Source organism: Macaca nemestrina, chromosome 7 (genome assembly GCF_043159975.1).
Source record: "Macaca nemestrina isolate mMacNem1 chromosome 7, mMacNem.hap1, whole genome shotgun sequence".
NCBI lineage: Eukaryota > Metazoa > Chordata > Mammalia > Primates > Cercopithecidae > Macaca > Macaca nemestrina.
In genome coordinates, this window is record NC_092131.1 from 63,321,957 (window position 1) to 63,335,557 (window position 13,601).

Consider the following 13,601-nt stretch of genomic DNA (forward strand, 5'->3'; position numbering starts at 1 on the left):
TCCTTCAAATAATGGTTTGAGACTGATATTGGACTCTACTCTTAGTCTTTCCTTCTTTTTTTTTTTTTAATTTTCTTTGGCTGTCCTGAAATTTCACAAGCACATATCTTTGAAGTCTTTACTATTTGAAATGTGGCTGGTGGACCAACAGAAATGGCATCACTCGGGAGCTTGTTAGAAATGCAGCATCTCATTTCTATGAAATCAGAATTTGCATTTAACATGATCTCTAGGTAACTTGTATTCACATTAATATTTGAGAAGCACTGGTCTGTCTCTCGTTTGTTTTTCTTTCACATTTTCATTCTCATTTTTTTCAACTTTACCTTTTAGTTCTTCCGTTTTTTATCTTCTATATTTCAGCAAACACATTTTAGCTTTCCAAGACAATATTACAATTTCTCTAATTGTTCCATTGGCATAGAATCCTATTCTAATCTTGTGGTTACAGTATGTTTTCCATCCTGAGAATCCTCATTAGGACAAAAATTAAGTTATTCTCTGTTTTTCTGAATTATCAGTGTTTTGGGGGAAATTCAGTTTGTTTGCCTCAGTTTTTCACTTGTGTGTGTCTTTCTCTGAAATATTAATGAGTTTTGATTTTCTATTCGTATTCATGGAGAAGGTGTTGCATCTGGAAGTGCTGACTACGAATTTTTTTGTATTAGGGAGAGAGGAGCAGCCTGCAGGGAAGCTGCAGGAATCATTTCCGAAAGGATAAAGGGTTTACTCTGATGGGGCAGAGGTAGAAGATACATTTCTTTAAAGCAGATGGCATGGCTTGTGAATGGAAGTAAACAGCACCTCTCAGTGGAGAGCCAGAATGGGGAGCAAAGAGAGAAAACAGGAAGGGTGTAATTCTACAGGCAGACTTTTATAAGTCTTACCGATTTCAGCTCCTCTTGCCATTACCATTCTTTATACCTCCTTCCTTGACTCTTGCGCTTCTTCTGGGTCATTTAGATGGACCAGCCACCACCTACACATTAGGCCTTGCTGGAAGCTTTATATGATAGTTTGCTGCTTCCTTTCCACCTTTCTGAAAAAATCATTAAGATCTCTGCTCAGTGAACATTCCTTTTCCCATAATTACCACTCTTAGGGTTTTTTGTCATAAATATATATATTATGTATGTCATATATATTATATATGATATATAAATATATATTATGTATGTCATATATATTACATATGATATATAAACATATATTATGTATGTCATATATATTATATATGATATATAAATATATATAATATATGATATATAAATATATATTATATATGATATATAAATATATAATATATATGATATATAAATATATATTATATATGATATATAAATATATAATATATATGATATATAAAAATATATAATATATATGACATATATAATATATAATATATGACATATATATAATATATATATATTTGCTATCTCTTCACTGGGAATTTTAGATATTAGGAGGGAGATAAGTACATTTGGGTTTTCATTGTTACCAGAAGATTAAGTTTTTCGATGGTGACAATATTCTTATGCAAATTTTATCCTTCTTAACTTACTGGATAGTCTCTCAGGAATTTTTCTAAAAATGATAATAAGTTGTGTATTGACATAATTTTCAGATAATCACACACACCAAGAAAGAAACTACAGTTGTTTCTGACTGGAATCTCAAGCAACTGAAACAGAGTGAAATGATTTTGTTCACTCAGTACCCACACGCATGCACACATGCACAAAAACACATTTCTGTGAGCAAATGAGCAGGCATAATACTAGCTGGATAGTGACTGGCACTTGAATGATAACAAAATGATCATGTTTTGAATTTTTATTCAAAGAAGTGTGCTTTTTGTCTAAGGATAGACATATTACTTATTTTACAACTTACAGGGTTGGCTTTATATACCTTTGACAGTGATTTTATATATATATTTTTTGAGATGGAGTCTTGGCTCTGTCACCCAGGCTGGAGTGCAATGGCATGGTCTCGGATCACTGCAACCTCCGCCTCCCGGGTTCAAGCAATTCTCCTGCCTCAGCCTCCGGAGTAGCTGGGATTACAGGCGCGTGCCACCATGCCTGGCTAATTTTTTGTATTTTTTAGTAGAGACGGGGCTTCACCACTTTGGCTAGGCTGGTCTCCAACTCCTGACATCAGGATATCCTCCCACCTCGGCCTCCCAAAGTGCTGAGATTACAGGCGTGAGTCACCGTGCCGGGCTTTTTTTTGTGTTTTCTTTCTTCTTGAGACGAAGTCTCGCTCTGTCACCCAGGCTGGAGGGCACGATCTCGGTTCACTGCAACCTCCGCCTCCCGAGTTCAAGTGATTCTCCCACCTCAGCCTCCTGAGTAGCTGGGATTACAGGCGTACCCACCACGCCCGGCTACTTTTATATTTTTGGTAGAGACTGGGGTTCTGCCATCTTGGCCAGGCTGGTCTCGAAACCCCCTGCGGCCTCCCAAAGTGGGGATTACGGGCGTGAGCCACCGCTCCTGGCCTGATTTTATATCTCTGACGTTACAGTTTCTTTTTGAGAAGTTGTATGTAGTTGGGCTATTTTCTCTTTGTAAGATAAACCATTCCAATTCTACCTTTATGTAAGATAATTTTTTTTTTTTTTCCATCTTGTAGTCAATTCCTTGAGGGTCTCCACCCTTTTCTCTACCATTCATGGGTTGGTGCTATTCCTGTGGATTTCTTATAAAATCCTCTAGTACATGTCAGAATGCTTTGACTAGCACTTCGTCAATTTCTCCCTTCACCTTTGTACTTTCCCTTTATGTTTCCCATAGCAAAAACACCCACATCTATTTTATCATTTACTTCACTTTTTCCTTTCTCATCCGAGATCTCAATTTTCTGTTTTTGTTGTCAGTGTTTAACACAGTGTTTGGTTTTCAGGTGTCTGATAGGAAAATAATATAATTTTAAAAACATGAGGCAACTAAGCAAAATAAAGCAGGAACATCTGCCAACAACATCAGTTGTAACTGATTACAACTGATGTTGCTGAAGTCAGTTCTGAGCCCAGGCAAAACTAGTGGTCTGTAAGTAGCTACAGAATGATTTTATATTCATAAGTAGCTATAGACTTATTTTATATAATATGTATTAAGTGTTTTTGCATTATTTCCTGCTTGTTTACTATGTCAAGCATAACTAGGTTAGGGCTTGAGATTCAAAGTTAAATAAAACCTAGATACTGTTCTCCTAGAAGTCTGTAATAAATGTGTGGGATATGACAATGTGTTTGTGTGCGTGTGTGTGTGTGTGTGTATGTATATATATATATATATATATGTATGTATGGAAGCTTACTTTTTTTAGAAACTTCACTACGGAAGCCCATACAAAACAATGTCATTACTCCTATTGTACTTGTATCCCTTTAATTTCCTATAATCTTTCTTTCCTTTCTCCCTCCTTGTCTCCCTTTTTCCTTCTTTCCTTCATTTTTATTTTTTCCTTCATAATAGACATAACAGCATTGAATGGGTGATCTCCTTCTCAAACTGTGAATTTGACCTTATTTGGAAAAAATGTCTTTATAGATGTAATTAAGTTAAAGAGTTTTGAGATGAAATCATCTTAGATTACCTGAGTGGGCCCTAATTCTATGACAAATGTCCTTATAAGAGATAGATGAGGAGAAGCCATAGACATACAAAGGAAAATACTGTGTAAAGATGAAGATTGGAGAGATATGGCTACAAACCAAAAGAGCCAAGAATTGCCACAGTCACTAGAACCTGGAAGAGGCAAGGTAGTTTTCTCCTCTGGATCTTCTGCAGGAAGTGTGGTTCTGCCAACACCTTGCTTTTGGACTTCTGGCCTCCAGAACTGTGAGAGAAGAAATTTCTGCAGTTTTAAGTCGCTAAGTTTGTAGTACTGTTTTAAGGCAGCCTCAGAACAGTAACACAACAGGTGAGAGCCTAATCTAAGGTTTTCAGTTGAGAGTAATTCCTCTGATATATTTTACTGATAAAAAATTAACTGAATACCAAACATTTTTATGAATTTTAGAGTTTAAAACTTCTTTCTAATGGCATTCTCAAAGTAGTATTTTAATTAGGAATATTCAACCTGGATGCAGAGAAAATAATGCTCGTATATGCAGAGACTAAAAATTAATTGATAACCTCATGGTTATATCTAGGTATTTAAATATTAACATACGGTTGGGCTGGATTGTTGAGAATTATTTGAATGGACATAGTGATAACAAAAATTTATATCTCTTGAAAGCTTGTCCCAGAGTAAAAGGAGCAGGATGTCATAACTGAAATGGTCGCAGGAAAGAAGTAGTCTATATAATAACTTATAGCAGGGTGGCAAATTTAACACACTATTACTTAAATATGCAAGGAAAATGGTAGCTCTTTTTTCTAGTGGTTTTAATTATAAACTGTAACATAAATACGGAAAAATGGATTAAATGTAGATAAAGGCTTAACAGATTATTTTAGCATTGTCATGAACTTTAAGCAATATTCATATAGCAAACAGCAGAAAATCATACCTGAAGTAAATCTTATAAATATACGAGTAACAACTACTTCAGATAATCCAAGCCTTATTCAACATCTTAGGATTCATAGTTAATAGAACATTTTAAAATGGAATAAATTTGGGAGGTCCCTTAGCAAATACTAAATTCTTAATTCTCATTAGAAAAATAAAACTAGAGAGAAACTTTATAAATATGACTGTGGAATAGCCTTTAAGTAATGGTTAAGACAAATAAATGTCAAAGAATTCTTGCTGCAAAGAAAACTTCCAAATCTAGTAAGTATGCAATAACATTTTTAAAGCTTTATTGAGATATTGATTTACATAAAACTGCACATATTTAATGTATACATTTTGATGTGTTTAGACATACTCATGCACATGTGATGCCATTGCCACAATCAAGGCACTAAACATAGCTATCCGTTCCAAAAATTTTCGTGTGGTGTGTGTATGTTTATGGTAAGAACATTTAACATAAGATCTATCCTTTTAATGTCTGTTAAAGTTCTCAATACCATATATTTAACTTTAGGCATAATGTTTTACAGCTGTTCTCTAGAGCTTATTCATCTTATGTAACTAAATCTATACTTATTGAGCAAAGATTCCACATTTCTTCTTCCTCCAGTCCCTGGCAATCACCATCATATTTTCTTCCTCTAACTTTGACTATTTCTGAGACCTCCTACAAGTGGAATCATGCATATTTGTTCTTCTGTGACTGGACTGGCTTATCTCATTTAGCATAATGCCCTCCAGGTTTATCCATGTTGCTACAAATTGGAGAACTTTCTTTCTTAAATGTCAATAATATTCCCTTGTATATATATGCCACTTTTTTTTTTAATCCATTCATCCAACAGACATTCAGGTTGTTCACCTATTTTGGCTATTGTGAATAATGCTGTAATGAACATGGGGGTTTAGATAGCTCTTTGAGATCCTGATTTCAATTCTCTTAGTTATATACTCAGAAGTGAGATGCTGGATCATATTGTAGTTTCATTTTTAACATTCTGAGAAACTTCCATACTATTTTCCATCCTGACTACACCATTCTACATTCTTACCAACAGTGTATAAAGATCCCAATCTTTCAGATCCTTGTCAACACTTATCTTTTTTTTTTTTTTTTTTTTTTTTTTTTAAAATACAAGCCGTCTAACAGGTGAGAGGTGTTATCTCACTGAGGTTTTGATCTGTATTTTCCTCAGTGTATACCTAGGTGAGGAAATTGCTTAGTGTTTTTCTTCAACTTTTGGTTGATGATGGCAAATTAATTTTCAAATTGGTTGGACCAATCTGAAAGTTGTATGAAGACTTCCTGTGATTTAATATCTTGGCCAAAATATGGCATTGTCAAGTTTTTCCATTTTGTGCCTAGCTGGTAGATGTGTAGTCATATCTCATTGTGGTTTAAATTTGTATTCTTTTGATTATAATAAGGCTGAGTATTTTTTCATATGCTTATTGACCATTTAGATTTCCTCCTTATAAATTTCTTATTATCTTGTCTATTAAAAATTGTGTTGTCTTTCTTTTTCTTATTGATTCGTAGCAGACTTTTTAAAAAAACGTTTTGTCTACTGACCCTTTGTTAGTTTTTTTGTGTTGCCAAAATATTTTCCTATTCTGTGGCTTACCTTTAATTTTCCTAACAGTGCATTTAGATGAATAGGAGTTTTAATTTTACTGTAGTAAAATTTTTCATTCTTTTTCACTATGATTAGTGAATTTTCTGTCCCATTAAAATAATATTTTCCTAACTTGAGTTAAGAAGATATTCTCCAATAATACCTTATATCTTAGAGCTGTCCAAGAGAAATATAGTGAGAGCCACATATTTAGCTTACAATTTTCCATATTTAAGAAAGTAGAATCAAATGAATTTAAACAATATATTTTATTTTACCCAGTGTACCCCAAATATTAGCATTTCAACATTTATTCAATGTAAAAATTATCAGTATTTTACATTTTATAAATCATACTAAGACTTTGAAATCTGATGTGCATTTCACACTTATAGCTGCAGTAGAATTCATACTTGTCAATTTCAAGTGTTTAATAGCCACATGTGGCTAGTGGCTATCAAATTGAGCAACACAGTTCTAAAAGACATCCTGTTTCACCATCTAAAATTGATATGTGTGTATAGAACAATGTAGGGGTCAAGTTCTGTTTTTCCTCATAAGATAATCTAAATGTTTCAGCTATATAAATTGAAAAGAAGATCTTTTCCTGCCACTTTGCAGTGCCATCTTTGTCAAAATCAAATGTTTATATATGAGTAGGTATATTTTTGGGCTTAATAAATGTTTATTTTCTACAATAGAAACAGTTTTTCTCATAAACCCCGTTATCCTGGATGGTGGAGATAACAGGGAAGAAACCTAATTTTGAATCAATTGAGTCTGAGTCTCTGCCAGTTTAAATAGTATCTTTTGGAAAATTGATTCTCTTTTTGTAAATGCTCAGAGATTCATATTCCCATTCCTCTTTTTTCTCCTCCTTTAAGTCTGAATAATATTCCATTGTACGTATATACCACATTTTCTTTATTCATTCATTCAACACACAGTTAGGTTGTTTCCACATCTTGGCTATTGTGAATAATGCTGTTATGAACATGGGGGTGTAGATACCTCTTTGAGATGGATGGTGCCTGGTACGTGGGGACAATGAAAGCACCTTGTGGGGCTGGGTAGGAAGAACCTTGAATCTACCAGGAGGTTCTTTGCTTTCCTTTGCATCTTTTTGTTTCCTACTGCAGTATATACATCATGATATAGGTTTTGGCCCTTTGGAGTGGGGTCTGCCAAAGTGTGGCAGACAAAATTGCACTTTATTTTCTTGCATCAGGCAGAGCTTGGTCACCCTTGTAGATCTGGCACCACCATGGTTGTCAGGTCCAGGGTCGGGTGCCAGCTCACGCTGAGGTCTGAAGGAAATGGGTGGATGAATTACAGATAGCTGAAAGAATACTCGGGGGTCCAGAGGTAGGTGAAATATGGCTTTATTTAGTAGCCATCCTACACTGTCTGTCCCTGTCTCTGTGACTACCTGCTCTGGCCACTGTCATGCACAACTGCACAGCTGGCTCTCCCTTGCCTTCAGGGTCAGCAGCTTAAATCTTTACCTCTGGGTACAAATAAGCCGAGTTGTGTCCTGGCTCCCCACTGTCCGTCTTCAAAGATGGACAGGTTTGGCCCTCTTTCTCTTTCTCTCTCCAGGTGTGAGTATGCCTGTACAGTGTCAGCAGGGCAATTATACCTTTTACAGACAATAGTGGCCTAGAGCCAAGTGATGGCCTTCCATATTATGGCTACATAGCTGTGTTTACATTATACATGTAACTGTGCGCCTATGTTACAAACTTGGTGAGTCATGCAGGATGTTTACCTGGGTCTCTTCTTTGAGCAAAGCACATCCATGTACCTTACAATGATTGTCACTGAACTGTAGTGCTCTTTGAGTCTAAACCATGCTCTCCACCCAGACTGTGACTATCAAGTTTACAGCTGCTGGAACAGTCATTGCTCATCACCAGTATGGTTCCATGAGAGTTCCACAGGCCTTCATCTCAGCTCCTTTCCCTGGGCTTGCAGTGACTTTAAGATCCCTTCTTTATCACCTAACAGCGAACGGAGGCTAAGGAGTGCTTATTCTAGTCCTCTCTCTACCTGTTTATGTCATATCACTGACATCGCTTTGATGTAGTATCTTGCATTTGTGTGGGGCTATCCTGTGTTCTAGTTTCCAGAGTTCCAAATGGAGTATGTCATACAAGATTCCTCAATTTCTCTTATATACCTCCTCCCTGAAATTTTATACTAGGTGTATGTCTTTATGTTTTCCTTTATTTCTGTCTGCCTCTCCCTTCTGCAGTCTATGGGGCCTCAATGGGCAGGGTTTCCTGCTTTTAGTGTGGCAGGAACAGCTGTATATCACAGCCCGAGCTATCTCTCCTCATATCCAGAGACTGAAGCTTAGCTCTTGATATGTTAATTGGAGCTTTAAGAATTTATAAAACAGGCCAGGTGGGGTGGCTCATGCCTATAATCCCAGCACTATGGGAGGCCTAGGCAGGAGGATCACTTGAGGCTGGGAATTTGCGACCAGCCTGGGTAACATAGCAAGACCTCATCTCTAAAAAAAAATTAGCATGGCTATGTGGTGCACACCTTTAGTCCCAGCTGCTCAGGAGGGTAAAGTAGGAGGATCACTTGACCCCAGAATTTGAGGTTGTAGTGATTCATAATTGCACCACTGCACTTCTGGGTGACCGAGTGACAGCTGATCCCATCTCTAAAAAAACTAAATAAATTTAAAAAGCCAGGTACAGTGGCTTATGCCTGTAATCCCAGCACTTGGGAGGCCTAGGTGGAAGGATTGCATAAGGCCAAGAGTTTGAGAACATCCTGGGAAACATATCATGACCCTGTCTCTACAGAAGAAAAATTTAAAAATTAGCCAGGTGTGGTGGCGCCTGCCCATAGTCCCAGCTACTGGGAAGGCTGAGCAGGAAGATTGCTTCAGTTCAGGAATTCTAGGCTACGGTGAGCCATGATGCACTTTAGCCTGGGCAACAGAACAAAACACTGTTTCAAAAAAAAAAAAAAAAAAAGTTTCTTTTTCTGTCAAGGCTTGCTTTCTAGACCATTATCTTGTCGTTAGGGATTTTTTAAAAATCTAATTTCTCAGTTAGGGCTGAGCAGTAGCTATACTGTTCTAGTTGGTGTCAGTCCTTTCTAGGGCAAGGAGTGGGCAGTGAGTCACAGGACAACGTTATTTACATGATATCAAAATGCATCTGAAAATATTTTTTAAAAATGATATCCCCATTACACTACTGAGAAAAGGGAAAAGGAGTGCTGAATAAATAAAAGTGAAAGCTAAAAGGGAAGCCTGGAAACAGAATTGTGAGTCTGTTATTAAAGTAAGGATACCTGTGTGGGAATTCATTTTCTACATGACAGCAGCTGCAGAGTTTTAAAGTCCTAAGGAAACAGGGAATTCACCTGTGCAAATAGAGCATGCTGATTTGATTTAGCACAAGTAAATATCAAATTATGCATAGGTAGGAAATAATAGCATATGCTTTGAGATCTGTTAAGCATTACAACATTAAAAATGATTGTTTAAAAAAATCACGTTTGTTGTAGAAACTTTAGAAAATGCAGATAACAATAAAGATATGAAAACTACCCATATTCCCACCAGGTAGAAAATCTGCTTCTTGTCCTTGTTTTTTATGAAGATCGGAGTGACGGCTGAGAGGGCATACTCAAGGAAATAGAGAGGCTAGCTTATTTAATCAGAGTTGTTGGTAAGGAAAAATAAGAGACGTGAAAGAAGGGAAAAGTAGCCTGTTTCCAGAAGAATTTGAAAATGTTTTGCTGAAAAGTTTACAGGGTGGATGGGAAAGAGACTTTGAGGGAAACTGCTATTTGTAGCCAGGAGAGCATAAGGGTTGGCAAAATGAAATTTTAAGAAAATTTTCTGTTGACTTCTAGTTCCAGTTATCGTAGACCTGGTTCTCTGGAACAGCCCTCCCACTGGGGAATAGTAATCAGCCCTGCTACCCCATTTTATATGTATACTTAAAAATCTAACAAGGATTGAAAAGAATTAATTACTAGACTAAGATCTGGCAGAAGATGGAAACCCAGATAGGCAAGTAAGTAATTTGGGATAACTTTTCCCCTAGGGGACCTTTGGTTATTCAGGAAGAGATGGATGAGGCAGCAGTTTTTATAGTTTCCCAGAGAAAGGAGGGCAAAAATAGATGTTTAGGGGTAGTCAAGAGGCAGCCCTGGTATTCTTTCATACCTTGAGTTGGCATCTTGAAATATTTGACCCATCATTTTTGTCTTATTGCCACAGCCACACCAGCCTTTATCGACCACCACTCTGATCAGTCAGCAGCCATCAACATTGAGACAGGATCCTCTACAAGCAAACAGATGACTTGCTGAAGGCTCAGATGATTGTTAGCATTTTTAAAGGAATAAAATATTTTTAAATTAAGATATGTGTATATTTTTTTAGACATTATGTGATTTCACACTACAGGATAGTGTAAATATAACTTTTATATATACTGGGAAGCCAGAAAATTCATACAAATTGTTTCATTGTGACAATCACTTTACTGCAGTGGTCGAAACCCAACCTGCAGTATCTCCTAGGTAAGCTTGTGTTGCTAATTCTTGCTATCTTACATCATGAAGATGCCTATTTCTTGTATCCATTCTACTTTCCAGTTTTTTTCCTTGTCTTTTTTTTTCTTTTGATTCAGCCATGTTTTATCTTAAATTTTTGGATTTAATTCATTTTGGTCTTATTCTATATCTACTGATACACATTCCATTCTGCAGGAGAGTAGCAGAAAGTGGATGTGATGTAAGCAGAATGACTCCTTAGCAACCCCTTCTTCTTTAATTTTGGAAGTCTCACAGATACCATTGCAACTTTTTTTTTGAGTGTAATAAATATTACTTGATTTGAAATAGACAATTCTCTAAAATAAGTAATTCAAAAATATTTGTGGTGATCATAAACTTTATTTTCAGTTATCTACAACCAATTTAAATGTAACATTTTAGAAGAAATGCTTCATTAGGAGGCATAGAATTTGGATTCTAATATTATTTCCTCAATTTACTAACTGTGACCTTGAGAGAGTCACTTAATTTATTTTGTCCTCAGTTGCTCATCTCTAAATTGGGATAATATTTTATTTGCTGAAGTCAGGAATCCGAGTAATTTCTTCCATTTTAGCTGCAAGAGCTACGATCATCTCAATGTCCTATGTCTTTGAATTTTATGAATAAAGTCAGTAAGTATAGTAGATGTCTGTATTTCCTAGATTTTTTTTCCAGAAATGCTAATGTTCTGTAAGATGTAGACCATCTGCACTTTTAATGAAAATTTCTTTCTGATGAAAAATGCATTTTCAGATTTTTATTGCATTTCAAAAGGAAGGGATTTTAAAAAGCTGGTTTATATTTCAAAGAGAATGTGATCATCAGATTTAACTGTGTTTTCAAAGATGTTTGAAACTTGAAGCAAAAGCTATTTTATTTCATAAATACTATGTTATATTTTCTTAAAAAGAAATGATGATGATCAACTAATTATTATGTTATTTACCTACTTGGGGCTACAGGGAAAGAGTTGGTTGTATTTAAAAGAGCAGAGAGTCATTTTGGCTTGAATCTGTAGGAAAACCATAAAGTAGGCATACTCAACCTGAGCTTTGAATTTTTTTCAGTCTTCTGAATCCACACCTAAGGCAACTTGGTTTTCATTGAAAGAGTTGAATATCATTGTCAAAATGATAAATTTTCCCTAAAGAATAAGTCTTTATTGTTATATATTTAATAAATTTTTCCCAAGACCTAACAGGAGGAAAGTGAACTTCATTAGAGGCTTCCTTATGAGACCATGAAAAGCACCTTTCTCTGCCGGAGGATGAGAGTGACCAATCTAAGTTTGTTTGTTTGTTTGTTTTTTAAGAGATTCGCACTAAAAACACCTATTTCTGAATTTGCAGATAGGAATTGGGATTCTAATAACTGTTTCTAGGCCCTCTCTTCCTAGTCAAAAAGCCATCACATTCTGAAAATCCAAAATTCCAAATGCTCCAAAATCCAAAATTTTTGAGTGTTGATGTGGCACTCAAAGAAAATGTTCATTGGAGCATTTCAGATTTCGGATTTTTGGATTAGGGATGCTGAAGCAGTAAATATAATGCACATACTCCAAAATCCTAAAAAAAATCTGAAATTCAAAACATTTCTGGCCCCAGGCATTTTGGATAATGGATACTCAACCTGTAATCTAAGCAGAACCTCCTGTGAGCTTCTCATGTACATGTGAGGCAGTTCGCCACTCTAAATAGGCCCTCCCTATCCACTGCCAGCAGTCTCAGGTGTTCTTAAAAGAGCATCTTGGAATTTCAATGAGGTTTAGGGGACCATTCCATTTCAAATTCTCTTCATCTCTGCCATTTATTATTGTCTAACATTTCCAGCTCACAGATGGCCTCTGTCTCTGTGCCTGGTCCCCATGTCGTAATGCCTCCACCAGACTGCCTAGATGTAGTGTCTTGAAAAACCTTGTGTCTACACTCTGGTCTTCTGAGCAGTACACTCTACTTTCAGGCTCACCCAGGCCTCCAGTCTCCAACTCAGATCAACCAAATTACTTGAAATATCAGCCATTATTTATGGTAATTGAAAAATATCTTCATTTCTCAAAGGAGGATGTTTACTAAAGTGCTAATAGTAATAGCAAATTAATAAAAATCACTATAATTGCCTCAATTGTCCTATGCTATTAGCTGCCTTTTGTAATTAGAAAACAAATTTACTCAAACTATGACTTTTCTTTGCACCATTTAGCAAAATTCATTTCTGGAAAGCATGTTTTCACTGAAAGTATAGGTTCTCATAAGAAATGAGAAAAAAGAGGTTTACTAGGGAGATAATATACTAAGACTTCCAAGCTGTTTCCTCTTTTATCTAAGAGTTTTCTTTATCCTTTGCAAGGGAGACTATAGGGAAAAATATTTTGAGAGTGAAAACAATTTCTTCATAAGAGACAACATGTTTATTCGTAAAAATTTGTGAATGAAAGTAGACAAGATTCTATAATTCTACCCAGTAATAATGGCTATGTGAGAAATTTTCTAGCTTGGAGCACAAAACCATGATTCTTACATTATCCAGTGATTTTTATAGTGTGCTAAATAACAAAAAAGTGAAGAGACTAGCATTCAATTGTTTCAGCAGGTTAGTAAATTATTTCATTGGATCAATAGTAGAGGTAATCAAGGTGGCATTTAAATTAATTAAGTTTTTTTGAGTTTAAATTAGAAAATGTATTTTGGTTACTACACAAACAAATCATGTTTAAATGAGATTTTAAAAGCTTTGCTTTTCTGGTTGATGAATTTTATGAAACTTTGCTACATATATCATTTCTAAATCAGGGTTCAGAATACAGAAGTCCATTTGAAAGTGATAATAAGTGTTGTCAAATAAACAAAGATAAAAGGATATTTAGTTGAATGTCTG

The 13,601-nt window shown here is 35.7% G+C and overlaps 1 long non-coding RNA gene across 1 annotated transcript in view; it reads left to right on the forward strand.

Moving 5' to 3' along the window:
* The window catches only part of LOC105481911 (uncharacterized), a 199,198-nt gene that overhangs the window by 17,220 nt on the left and 168,377 nt on the right, over window positions 1-13,601 (forward strand). The window lies entirely within an intron of this gene.